This window comes from Hyla sarda, unplaced genomic scaffold, assembly GCF_029499605.1.
Source record: "Hyla sarda isolate aHylSar1 unplaced genomic scaffold, aHylSar1.hap1 scaffold_958, whole genome shotgun sequence".
Taxonomy (NCBI): domain Eukaryota; kingdom Metazoa; phylum Chordata; class Amphibia; order Anura; family Hylidae; genus Hyla; species Hyla sarda.
In genome coordinates, this window is record NW_026610988.1 from 117,776 (window position 1) to 129,605 (window position 11,830).

Genomic DNA, 11,830 nt, shown 5'->3' on the forward strand with positions numbered 1-11,830 from the left:
GGAGAGTACTAGGAGTGTACTAGGAGTCAGGAGAGTACTAGGAGCGTGCTAGGAGTGTACGAAGAGTGTACTAGGAGTCAGGAGAGTACTAGGAGTGTAATAAGAGTCAGGAGAGTACTAGGAGTGTACCAGGAGTGTACTAGGAGTCAGTAGAGTACTAGGAGTCAGGAGAGTACTAGGAGTGTACCAGGAGTGTACTAGGAGTCAGGAGAGTACTAGGAGTGTACCAGGAGTGTACTAGGAGTCAGGAGACTACTAGGAGTGTACTAGGAGTCAGGAGAGTACTAGGAGTCAGGAGAGTACTAGGAGTGTACTAGGAGTCAGGAGAGTACTAGAAGTGTACTAGGAGTCAGGAGAGTACTAGGAGAGTACTAGGAGTCAGGAGAGTACTAGGAGTCAGGAGAGTACCAGGAGTCAGGAGAGTACTAGGAGTGTATTAGGAGTCAGGAGAATACCAGGAGTGTATTAGGAGTCAGGAGTGTACTAGGAGTCAGGAGAGTACTAGGAGTGTACTAGGAGTCAGGAGAGTACTAGGAGTGTACCAGGAGTGTACTAGGAGTCAGGACAGTACTAGGAGTGTACCAGGAGTCAGGAGAGTACTAGGAGTGTACCAGGAGTCAGGAGAGTACTAGGAGTGTACAAGGAGTCAGGAGAGTACTAGGAGTGTACCAGGAGTCAGGAGAATACCAGGAGTGTACCAGGAGTCAGGAGAGTACTAGGAGTGTACCAGGAGTGTACTAGGAGTCAGGACCGTACTAGGAGTGTACCAGGAGTCAGGAGAGTACCAGGAGTCAGGAGAGTACTAGGAGTCAGGAGAGTCCTAGGAGTGTACCAGGAGTGTACCAGGAGTCAGGAGAGTACTAGGAGTGTACCAGGAGTCAGGAGAGTACTAGGAGTGTACCAGGAGTCAGGAGAATACCAGGAGTGTACCAGGAGTCAGGAGAGTACTAGGAGTGTACCAGGAGTCAGGAGAATACCAAGAGTCTACCAGGAGTCAGGAGAGTACTAGGAGTGTACCAGGAGTCAGGAGAGTACTAGGAGTGTACCAGGAGTCAGGAGAGTACTAGGAGTGTACCAGGAGTCAGGAGAGTACTAGGAGTGTACCAGGAGTCAGGAGAGTACTAGGAGTGTACCAGGAGTCAGGAGAGTACTAGGAGTGTACCAGGAGTCAGGAGAGTACTAGGAGTGCACTAGGAGTCAGGAGAGTACTAGGAGTGTACCAGGAGTCAGGAGAGTACTAGGAGTGTACCAGGAGTCAGGAGAATACCAGGAGTGTACCAGGAGTCAGGAGAGTACTAGGAGTGTACCAGGAGTGTACTAGGAGTCAGGAGAGTACTAGGAGTCAGGAGAGTACTAGGAGTGTACCAGGAGTGTACTAGGAGTCAGGAGAGTACTAGGAGTGTACCAGGAGTGTACTAGGAGTCAGGAGACTACTAGGAGTGTACTAGGAGTCAGGAGAGTACTAGGAGTCAGGAGAGTACTAGGAGTGTACTAGGAGTCAGGAGAGTACGAGGAGTGTACCAGGAGTCAGGAGAGTACTAGGAGTCAGGAGAGTACTAGGAGAGTACCAGGAGTCAGGAGAGTACTAGGAGTGTATTAGGAGTCAGGAGAATACCAGGAGTGTATTAGGAGTCAGGAGAGTACTAGGAGTGTACTAGGAGTCAGGAGAGTACTAGGAGTGTACTAGGAGTCAGGAGAGTACTAGGAGTGTACTAGGAGTCAGGACAGTACTAGGAGTGTACCAGGAGTCAGGAGAGTACTAGGAGTGTACCAGGAGTCAGGAGAGTACTAGGAGTGTACAAGGAGTCAGGAGAGTACTAGGAGTGTACCAGGAGTCAGGAGAATACCAGGAGTCAGGAGAGTACTAGGAGTGTACCAGGAGTCAGGAGAGTACTAGGAGTGTACCAGGAGTCAGGAGAATACCAGGAGTCAGGAGAGTACTAGGAGTGTACCAGGAGTCAGGAGAGTACTAGGAGTGTACCAGGAGTGTACTAGGAGTCAGGACCGTACTAGGAGTGTACCAGGAGTCAGGAGAGTACCAGGAGTCAGGAGAGTACTAGGAGTCAGGAGAGTCCTAGGAGTGTACCAGGAGTCAGGAGAGTACTAGGAGTGTACCAGGAGTCAGGAGAGTACTAGGAGTGTACCAGGAGTCAGGAGAATACCAGGAGTGTACCAGGAGTCAGGAGAGTACTAGGAGTGTACCAGGAGTCAGGAGAGTACTAGGAGTGTACCAGGAGTCAGGAGAATACCAGGAGTGTACCAGGAGTCAGGAGAATACCAAGAGTCTACCAGGAGTCAGGAGAGTACCAGGAGTGTACCAGGAGTCAGGAGAGTACTAGGAGTGTACCAGGAGTCAGGAGAGTACTAGGAGTGTACCAGGAGTCAGGAGAGTACTAGGAGTGTACCAGGAGTCAGGAGAGTACTAGGAGTGTACCAGGAGTCAGGAGAGTACTAGGAGTGTACCAGGAGTCAGGAGAGTACTAGGAGTGTACTAGGAGTCAGGAGAGTACTAGGAGTGTACCAGGAGTCAGGAGAGTACTAGGAGTGTACCAGGAGTCAGGAGAATACCAGGAGTGTACCAGGAGTCAGGAGAGTACTAGGAGTGTACCAGGAGTCAGGAGAATACCAGGAGTGTACCAGGAGTCAGGAGAATACCAGGAGTGTACCAGGAGTCAGGAGAGTACTAGGAGTGTACCAGGAGTCAGGAGAATACCAGGAGTGTACCAGGAGTCAGGAGAGTACTAGGAGTGTACCAGGAGTCAGGAGAATACCAGGAGTGTACCAGGAGTCAGGAGAATACCAGGAGTGTACCAGGAGTCAGGAGAGTACTAGGAGTGTACCAGGAGTGTACTAGGAGTCAGGAGAGTACTAGGAGTGTACTAGAAGTCAGGAGAGTACTAGGAGTGTACCAGGAGTCAGGAGAGTACTAGGAGTGTACCAGGAGTCAGGAGAATACCAGGAGTGTACCAGGAGTCAGGAGAATACCAGGAGTGTACCAGGAGTCAGGAGAGTACTAGGAGTGTACCAGGAGTGTACCAGGAGTCAGGAGAGTACTAGGAGTGTACTAGAAGTCAGGAGAGTACTAGGAGTGTACCAGGAGTCAGGAGAGTACTAGGAGTGTACCAGGAGTCAGGAGAATACCAGGAGTGTACCAGGAGTCAGGAGAATACCAGGAGTGTACCAGGAGTGTACTAGGAGTCAGGAGAGTACTAGGAGTGTACTAGAAGTCAGGAGAGTACTAGGAGTGTACCAGGAGTCAGGAGAGTACTAGGAGTCAGGAGAGTACCAGGAGTGTACCAGGAGTCAGGAGAGTACTAGGAGTGTACCAGGAGTGTACTAGGAGTCAGGAGAGTACTAGGAGTGTACCAGGAGTCAGGAGAGTACTAGGAGTGTACCAGGAGTCAGGAGAATACCAGGAGTGTACCAGGAGTCAGGAGAATACCAGGAGTGTACTAGGAGTCAGGAGAATACCAGGAGTGTACCAGGAGTCAGGAGAGTACTAGGAGTGTACCAGGAGTGTACTAGGAGTCAGGAGAGTACTAGGAGTGTACCAGGAGTCAGGAGAGTACTAGGAGTGTACCAGGAGTCAGGAGAGTACTAGGAGTGTACCAGGAGTGTACTAGGAGTCAGGCAAGAGACAGCACCACAAAACAGGCAGAGATCAGAAAACACGAGATACAACACATACACAATAACCACTTTGTAGCCCAGACAAGAATGTGAAGGCAGAGCGCCCTTAAATAGGAGATGGCAGTCAGGGATTGGAGGGGGAATAGATTTAGAGGCGCACACGAGCCCTTAAATAGACAGGCCTCGTGTGGCCCCTGCCAGATGCAGCAGACATGATCACTGGGTGATATATAACCATATACACCTGTATACACATATATAATATATGATAACTGTATGCATATATAGAATATATAATAACCATATACACCTGTATGCATATATAATAACCATATACACCTGTATACATAAATGATAACCATATACACCTGTATACACACATATATTATATAATAACCATATACACCTGTATACATATATATAATAACCATATACACCTGTATACATATATAATAACCATATACACCTGTATACACACATATATTACATAATAACCATATACACATGTATGCATATATAATAACCATATACACCTGTATACATATATAATAACCATATACACCTGTATACACATAAATAATTACCATATACACCTGTATACACACATATATTATATAATAACCATATACACCTGTATACATATATATAATAACCATATACACCTGTATACATATATAATAACCATATACACCTGTATACACACATATATTATATAATAACCATATACACCTGTATACATATATATTACCATATACACCTGTATACATTATATATAATAACCATATACACCTGTATACACATATATAATAATCATATACACCTGTATACACAAATATAATAACCATATACACCTGTATACATATATAATAACCATATACACAGTATATACATATATAATAACCATATACACCTGTATAGATATATAATAACAATGTACACAGTATATACATATATAATTACCATATACACCTGTATACATATATAATAACCATATACACAGTATATACATATAATAACCATATACACCTGTATTCATATATAATAACCATATACACCTGTATACATATATATAACAACCATATACACAGTATATACATATATAATAACCATATACACCTGTATTCATATATAATAACCATATACACCTGTATACATATATATAATAACCATATACAACTGTACACATATATAATAACCATATACACATATATAATATATAATAACCATATACACCTGTATACATATATATATATATATATATATATATATATATATATGATAACCATATACACCTGTGTACAAATATATAATAACCATATACACCTGTATACACATATATAATAACCATATACACCTGTATACACATATATAACCATATACACCTGTATACATATATAATAACCATATACACCTGTGTGTGTATATATATATATATATTAACCATATACACCTGTATACACATATATAATAACCATATACACCTGTATACACATAATAACCATATACACCTGTATACATATATATAATAACCATATACACCTGTATACATATATAATAACCATATACACCTGTATACATATATAATAACCATATACACCTGTATACACATATATAATAACCATATACACCTGTATACACATAATAACCATATACACCTGTATACATATATATAATAACCATATACACCTGTATACATATATAATAACCATATACACCTGTATACATATATAATAACCATATACGCCTGTATACACATATATAATACCCATATACACCTGTATACACACAAATATTATATAATAACCATATACACCTGTATACACATATATAATAACCATATACACCTGTATACACATATATAATAACCATATACACCTGTATACACATATATAATAACCATATACACCTGTATACATTATATATAATAACCATATACACCTGTATACACATATATAATAACCATATACACATATATAATAACCATATACACCTGTATACACAAATAAATTATATAATAACCATATACACCTGTATACATATATAATAACCATATACACCTGTATACATATATAATAACCATATACACCTGTATACACATATATAATAACCATATACACCTGTATACATATATAATAACCATATACACCTGTATACACATATATAATCAGTTCAGTTTTGGTCACCTGTCCATAAAAGGGACACTGCGGAGTTGGAAAGGGTGCAGAGACGCGCGACTAAACTAATATGGGGCCTGGAACATCTTAGCTATGAGGAGCGATTAAAGGAGTTACAATTGTTTAGTCTTGAGAAGAGACGTTTAAGGGGGGATATGATAAACGTATATAAGTATATTAATGGCCCATACAAAAAATATGGAGAAAAACTGTTCCAGGTTAAACCCCCCCAAAGGACGAGGGGGCACTCCCTCCGTCTAGAGAAGAAAAAGTTTAGTCTCAAGGGGCGACACGCCTTCTTTACCGTGAGGACTGTGAATTTATGGAACGGTCTACCTCAGGAACTGGTCACAGCAGGAACAATTAACAGCTTTAAAACAGGATTAGATACATTCCTGGAACAAAATAAGATTAATGCTTATGAAGAAATATAAAATCTCATCCCTTCCCCAATAGCGCGCCACACCCCTACCCCTTAATTCCCTGGTTGAACTTGATGGACATATGTCTTTTTTCGACCGTACTAACTATGTAACTATGTAACTATGTAACTATATAATAACCATATACACCTGTATACATATATAATAACCATATACACCTGTATACACATATATAATACCCATATACACCTGTATACACACATATATTATATAATAACCATATACACCTGTATACACATATATAACAATATACGCCTGTAAACACATATATAATAACCATATACACACATATACACACAGGTGTATATGGTTATCTATGTGAATACAGGTGTATATGGTTATTACATATGTGTATACAGGTGTATATGGTTATTATATAATACATGTGTGTATACAGGTGTATATGGGTATTATATATGTGTATACAGGTGTATATGGTTATATATGTGTATACAGGTGTATATGGTTATTATATCTGTGTATACAGGTGTATATGGTTATTATATATGTGTATACAGGTGTATATGGTTATTATATAATATATGTGTGTATACAGGTGTATATGGGTATTATATATAATGTATACAGGTGTATATGGTTATTATATATAATGTATACAGGTGTATTTGTTATTATATATGTGTATACAGGTGTATATGGTTATTATATATGTGTATACAGGTGTATATGGTTATTATATATGTGTATATGGTTATTATATATGTGTATATGGTTATTATATATGTGTATACAGGTGTACATGGTTATTATATATGTGTATACAGGTGTATGTGGTTATTATATATGTGTATACAGGTGTATGTGGTTATTATATATGTGTATACAGGTGTATATGGTTATTATATATGTGTATACAGGTGTATATGGTTATTATATAATATATGTGTGTATACAGGTGTATATGGGTATTATATATAATGTATACAGGTGTATATGGTTATTATATATGTGTATACAGGTGTATATGGTTATTATATATGTGTATACAGGTGTATATGGTTATTATATATGTGTATACAGGTGTATATGGTTATTATATAATATATGTGTGTATACAGGTGTATATGGTTATTATATATAATGTATACAGGTGTATATGGTTATTATATATAATGTATACAGGTGTATATGGTTATTATATATAATGTATACAGGTGTATATGGTTATTATATATAATGTATACAGGTGTATATGGTTATTATTATATATAATGTATACAGGTGTATATGGTTATTATTATATATAATGTATACAGGTGTATATGGTTATTATATATAATGTATACAGGTGTATATGGTTATTATTATATATAATGTATACAGGTGTATATGGTTATTATTATATATAATGTATACAGGTGTATATGGTTATTATTATATATAATGTATACAGGTGTATATGGTTATTATTAGATATAATGTATACAGGTGTATATGGTTATTATTAGATATAATGTATACAGGTGTATATGGTTATTATTAGATATAATGTATACAGGTGTATATGGTTATTATTAGATATAATGTATACAGGTGTATATGGTTATTATTAGATATAATGTATACAGGTGTATATGGTTATTATTATGTATAATGTATACAGGTGTGTATGGTTATTATATATGTGTATACAGGTGTATATGGTTATTATATATGTATACAGGTGTATATGGTTATTATATATGTGTATACAGGTGTATATGGTTATTATATATGTGTATATGGTTATATATTATATATACCCCTGTATATACACATCTCCCTTTATATATACATGTTATATATATATATATATATATATATATATATATATATATATATACACCCCTGTATATACATCTCTCTCTCTCTCTCTCTCTCTCTCTCTCTCTCTCTCTCTCTATATATATATATATATATATATATATATATATATACACACACACATGTAATGTATATACATATTTCCTCCTCTTTTTCCACCTCCTTCTTCTATTCCTCCTCCTCAATTTCCTCCTTCTCCTTTTCCTCCTTCTCCTTTTCATCCTCCTTTTCCTCCATTTCTTTCTATTCATCCTCTTCTATTTCCTCCCCCTCATCCTCTTCTATTTCCTCCTCCTCATCCTCTTCTATTTCCTCTATCTTCTCCTTTTCCTCCTCCATTTCTTCCTTCTCCTTTTCTTCCTTCATTTCTTCCTATTCATTCTCTTATATTTCCTCCTCCTTCTATTCCTCCTCCATTTCTTTCTATTCATCCTCTTCTATTTCCTCCTCCTCCATTTCCACCTCATCTATTTCCACCTCCTTCTCCTATTCCTCCTCTTCCAACTCCTTCTTCTCCATTTCCTCCATCTCCTTTATTTCTTTCTATTCATCCTCTTCTATTTCCTCCTCCCTTTCCTCTTCCATTTCCTTCTCCTTTATTTTTTTCTATTCATCCTCTCCCATTTCCTCCTGCACTTCCTCCTCCTCCATTTTCTCTTCCATTTATTTCTCCTTTATTCCTTTCTATTCATCCTCTTCCATTTCCTTCTCCTTTTTTTCTTTCTATTCATCCTCTTTTATTTCCTCCTCCTCTGCCCTTTCCTCTTCCATTTCCTTTATTTCTTTCTATTCATCCTCTTTGATTTCCTCCTCCTCCTCTCAATTTTCTTCTATTTCCTTCTCTTTTATTTCTTTCTATTCATCCTCTTCTATTTCCTCCTCCTCTGCCATTTCCTCTTCCATTTCCTTCTCCTTTATTTCTTTCTATTCATCCTCCATTTCCTCTTCCATTTCCTTCTCCTTTATTTCTTTCTGTTCATCCTCCTCCATTTCCTTCTCCTTTATTTCTTTCTATTCATCCACTTCTATTTCCTCCTCCCTATCCTCTTCCATTTCCTTCTTCTTTATTTCTTTCTATGCATCCTCTTCTATTTCCTCCTCCTCCTCGCTATTCACTTCCTTCTCCTTTATTTTTTTCTATTCATCCTCTTCGATTTCCTCCTCCTCCTCCCTTTCTTCTTCCATTTCCTTCTCCTTTATTTCTTTCTATTCATCCTCCTCCATTTCCTCTTCCATTTCCTTCTCCTTTATTTCTTTCTATTCATCCTCTTCTATTTCCTCCTCCTCCCTATCCTCTTCCATTTCCTTCTCCTTTATTTCTTTCTATTCATCCTCTTCGATTTCCTCCTCCACCTCCCTATCCTCTTCCATTTCCTTCTCCTTTATTTCTTTCTATTCATCCTCTTCTATTTCCTCCTCCCTATCCTCTTCCATTTCCTTCTCCTTTATTTCTTTCTATTCATCCTCTTCGATTTCCTCCTCCTCCTCCCTATCCTCTTCCATTTCCTTCTCCTTTATTTCTTTCTATTCATCCTCTTCTATTTCCTCCTCCCTATCCTCTTCCATTTCCTTCTCCTTTATTTCTTTCTATTCATCCTCTTCGATTTCCTCCTCCCTTTCCTCTTCCATTTTCCTTCTCCTTTATTTATTTCTATTCATCCTCCTCCATTTCCTCTTCCATTTCCTTCTGCTTTATTTCTTTCTATTCATCCTCTTCTATTTCCTCCTCCTCCCTATCCTCTTCCATTTCCTTCTCCTTTATTTCTTTCTATTCATCCTCTTCTATTTCCTCCTCCTCCCTATCCTCTTCCACTTCCTTCTCCTTTATTTCTTTCTATTCATCCTCTTCGATTTCCTCCTCCACCTCCCTATCCTCTTCCATTTCCTTCTCCTTTATTTCTTTCTATTCATCCTCTTCGATTTCCTCCTCCACCTTCCTATCCTCTTCCATTTCCTTCTCCTTTATTTCTTTCTATTCATCCTCTTCGATTTCCTCCTCCACCTCCCTATCCTCTTCCATTTCCTTCTCCTTTATTTCTTTCTATTCATCCTCTTCTATTTCCTCCTCCTCCTCCCTATTCACTTCCTTATCCTTTATTTCTTTCTATTCATCCTCTTCTATTTCCTCCTCCTCCCTATCCTCTTCCACTTCCTTCTCCTTTATTTCTTTCTATTCATCCTCTTCTATTTCCTCCTCCACCTCCCTATCCTCTTCCATTTCCTTCTCCTTTATTTCTTTCTATTCATCCTCTTCGATTTCCTCCTCCACCTCCCTATCCTCTTCCATTTCCTTCTCCTTTATTTCTTTCTATTCATCCTCTTCGATTTCCTCCTCCTCCTCCCTATCCTCTTCCATTTCCTTCTCCTTTATTTCTTTCTATTCATCCTCTTCTATTTCCTCCTCCTCCCTATCCTCTTCCACTTCCTTCTATTTCTTTCTTTCTATTCATCCTCTTCGATTTCCTCCTCCACCTCCCCATCCTCTTCCATTTCCTTCTCCTTTATTTCTTTCTATTCATCCTCTTCTATTTCCTCCTCCTCCTCCTTATTCACTTCCTTCTCCTTTATTTTTTTCTATTCATCCTCTTCGATTTCCTCCTCCTCCTCCCTTTCTTCTTCCATTTCCTTCTCCTTTATTTCTTTCTATTCATCCTCCTCCATTTCCTCTTCCATTTCCTTCTCCTTTATTTCTTTCTATTCATCCTCTTCTATTTCCTCCTCCTCCCTATCCTCTTCCATTTCCTTCTCCTTTATTTCTTTCTATTCATCCTCTTCGATTTCCTCCTCCACCTCCCTATCCTCTTCCATTTCCTTCTCCTTTATTTCTTTCTATTCATCCTCTTCTATTTCCTCCTCCCTATCCTCTTCCATTTCCTTCTCCTTTATTTCTTTCTATTCATCCTCTTCGATTTCCTCCTCCTCCTCCCTATCCTCTTCCATTTCCTTCTCCTTTATTTCTTTCTATTCATCCTCTTCTATTTCCTCCTCCCTATCCTCTTCCATTTCCTTCTCCTTTATTTCTTTCTATTCATCCTCTTCGATTTCCTCCTCCTCCTCCCTTTCCTCTTCCATTTTCCTTCTCCTTTATTTATTTCTATTCATCCTCCTCCATTTCCTCTTCCATTTCCTTCTGCTTTATTTCTTTCTATTCATCCTCTTCTATTTCCTCCTCCACCTCCCTATCCTTTTCCATTTCCTTCTCCTTTATTTCTTTCTATTCATCCTCTTCTATTTCCTCCTCCTCCTCCCTATTCACTTCCTTCTCCTTTATTTCTTTCTATTCATCCTCTTCGATTTCCTCCTCCTCCTCCCTATCCTCTTCCATTTCCTTCTCCTTTATTTCTTTCTATTCATCCTCTTCTATTTCCTCCTCCTCCCTATCCTCTTCCACTTCCTTCTATTTCTTTCTTTCTATTCATCCTCTTCGATTTCCTCCTCCACCTCCCCTTCCTCTTCCATTTCCTTCTCCTTTATTTATTTCTATTCATCCTCTTCTATTTCCTCCTCCTCCTCCTTATTCACTTCCTTCTCCTTTATTTCTTTCTATTCATCCTCTTCGGTTTCCTCCTCCACCTTCCTATCCTCTTCCATTTCCTTCTCCTTTATTTCTTTCTATTCATCCTCTTCTATTTCCTCCTCCTCTGCCCTTTCCTCTTCCACTTCCTTCTCCTTTATTTCTTTCTATTTATCCTCTTCTATTTCCTCCTCCTCCTCCTCCTCTTCTGTGTCCTCCTCCTCACCACTATTGCCTTGTTTTTC

The 11,830-nt window shown here is 38.4% G+C and overlaps 2 pseudogenes; both read right to left on the reverse strand.

Annotated features, from left to right (window-relative positions):
• Positions 1 to 8,947: 8,947 nt before the first annotated feature.
• On the reverse strand, positions 8,948 to 10,289 carry LOC130350981 (glutamic acid-rich protein-like; annotated as a pseudogene).
• Positions 10,290 to 10,582: 293 nt separating this feature from the next.
• Positions 10,583 to 11,396, reverse strand: LOC130350982 (glutamic acid-rich protein-like; annotated as a pseudogene).
• Between the last annotated feature and the right edge of the window lie 434 nt (positions 11,397 to 11,830).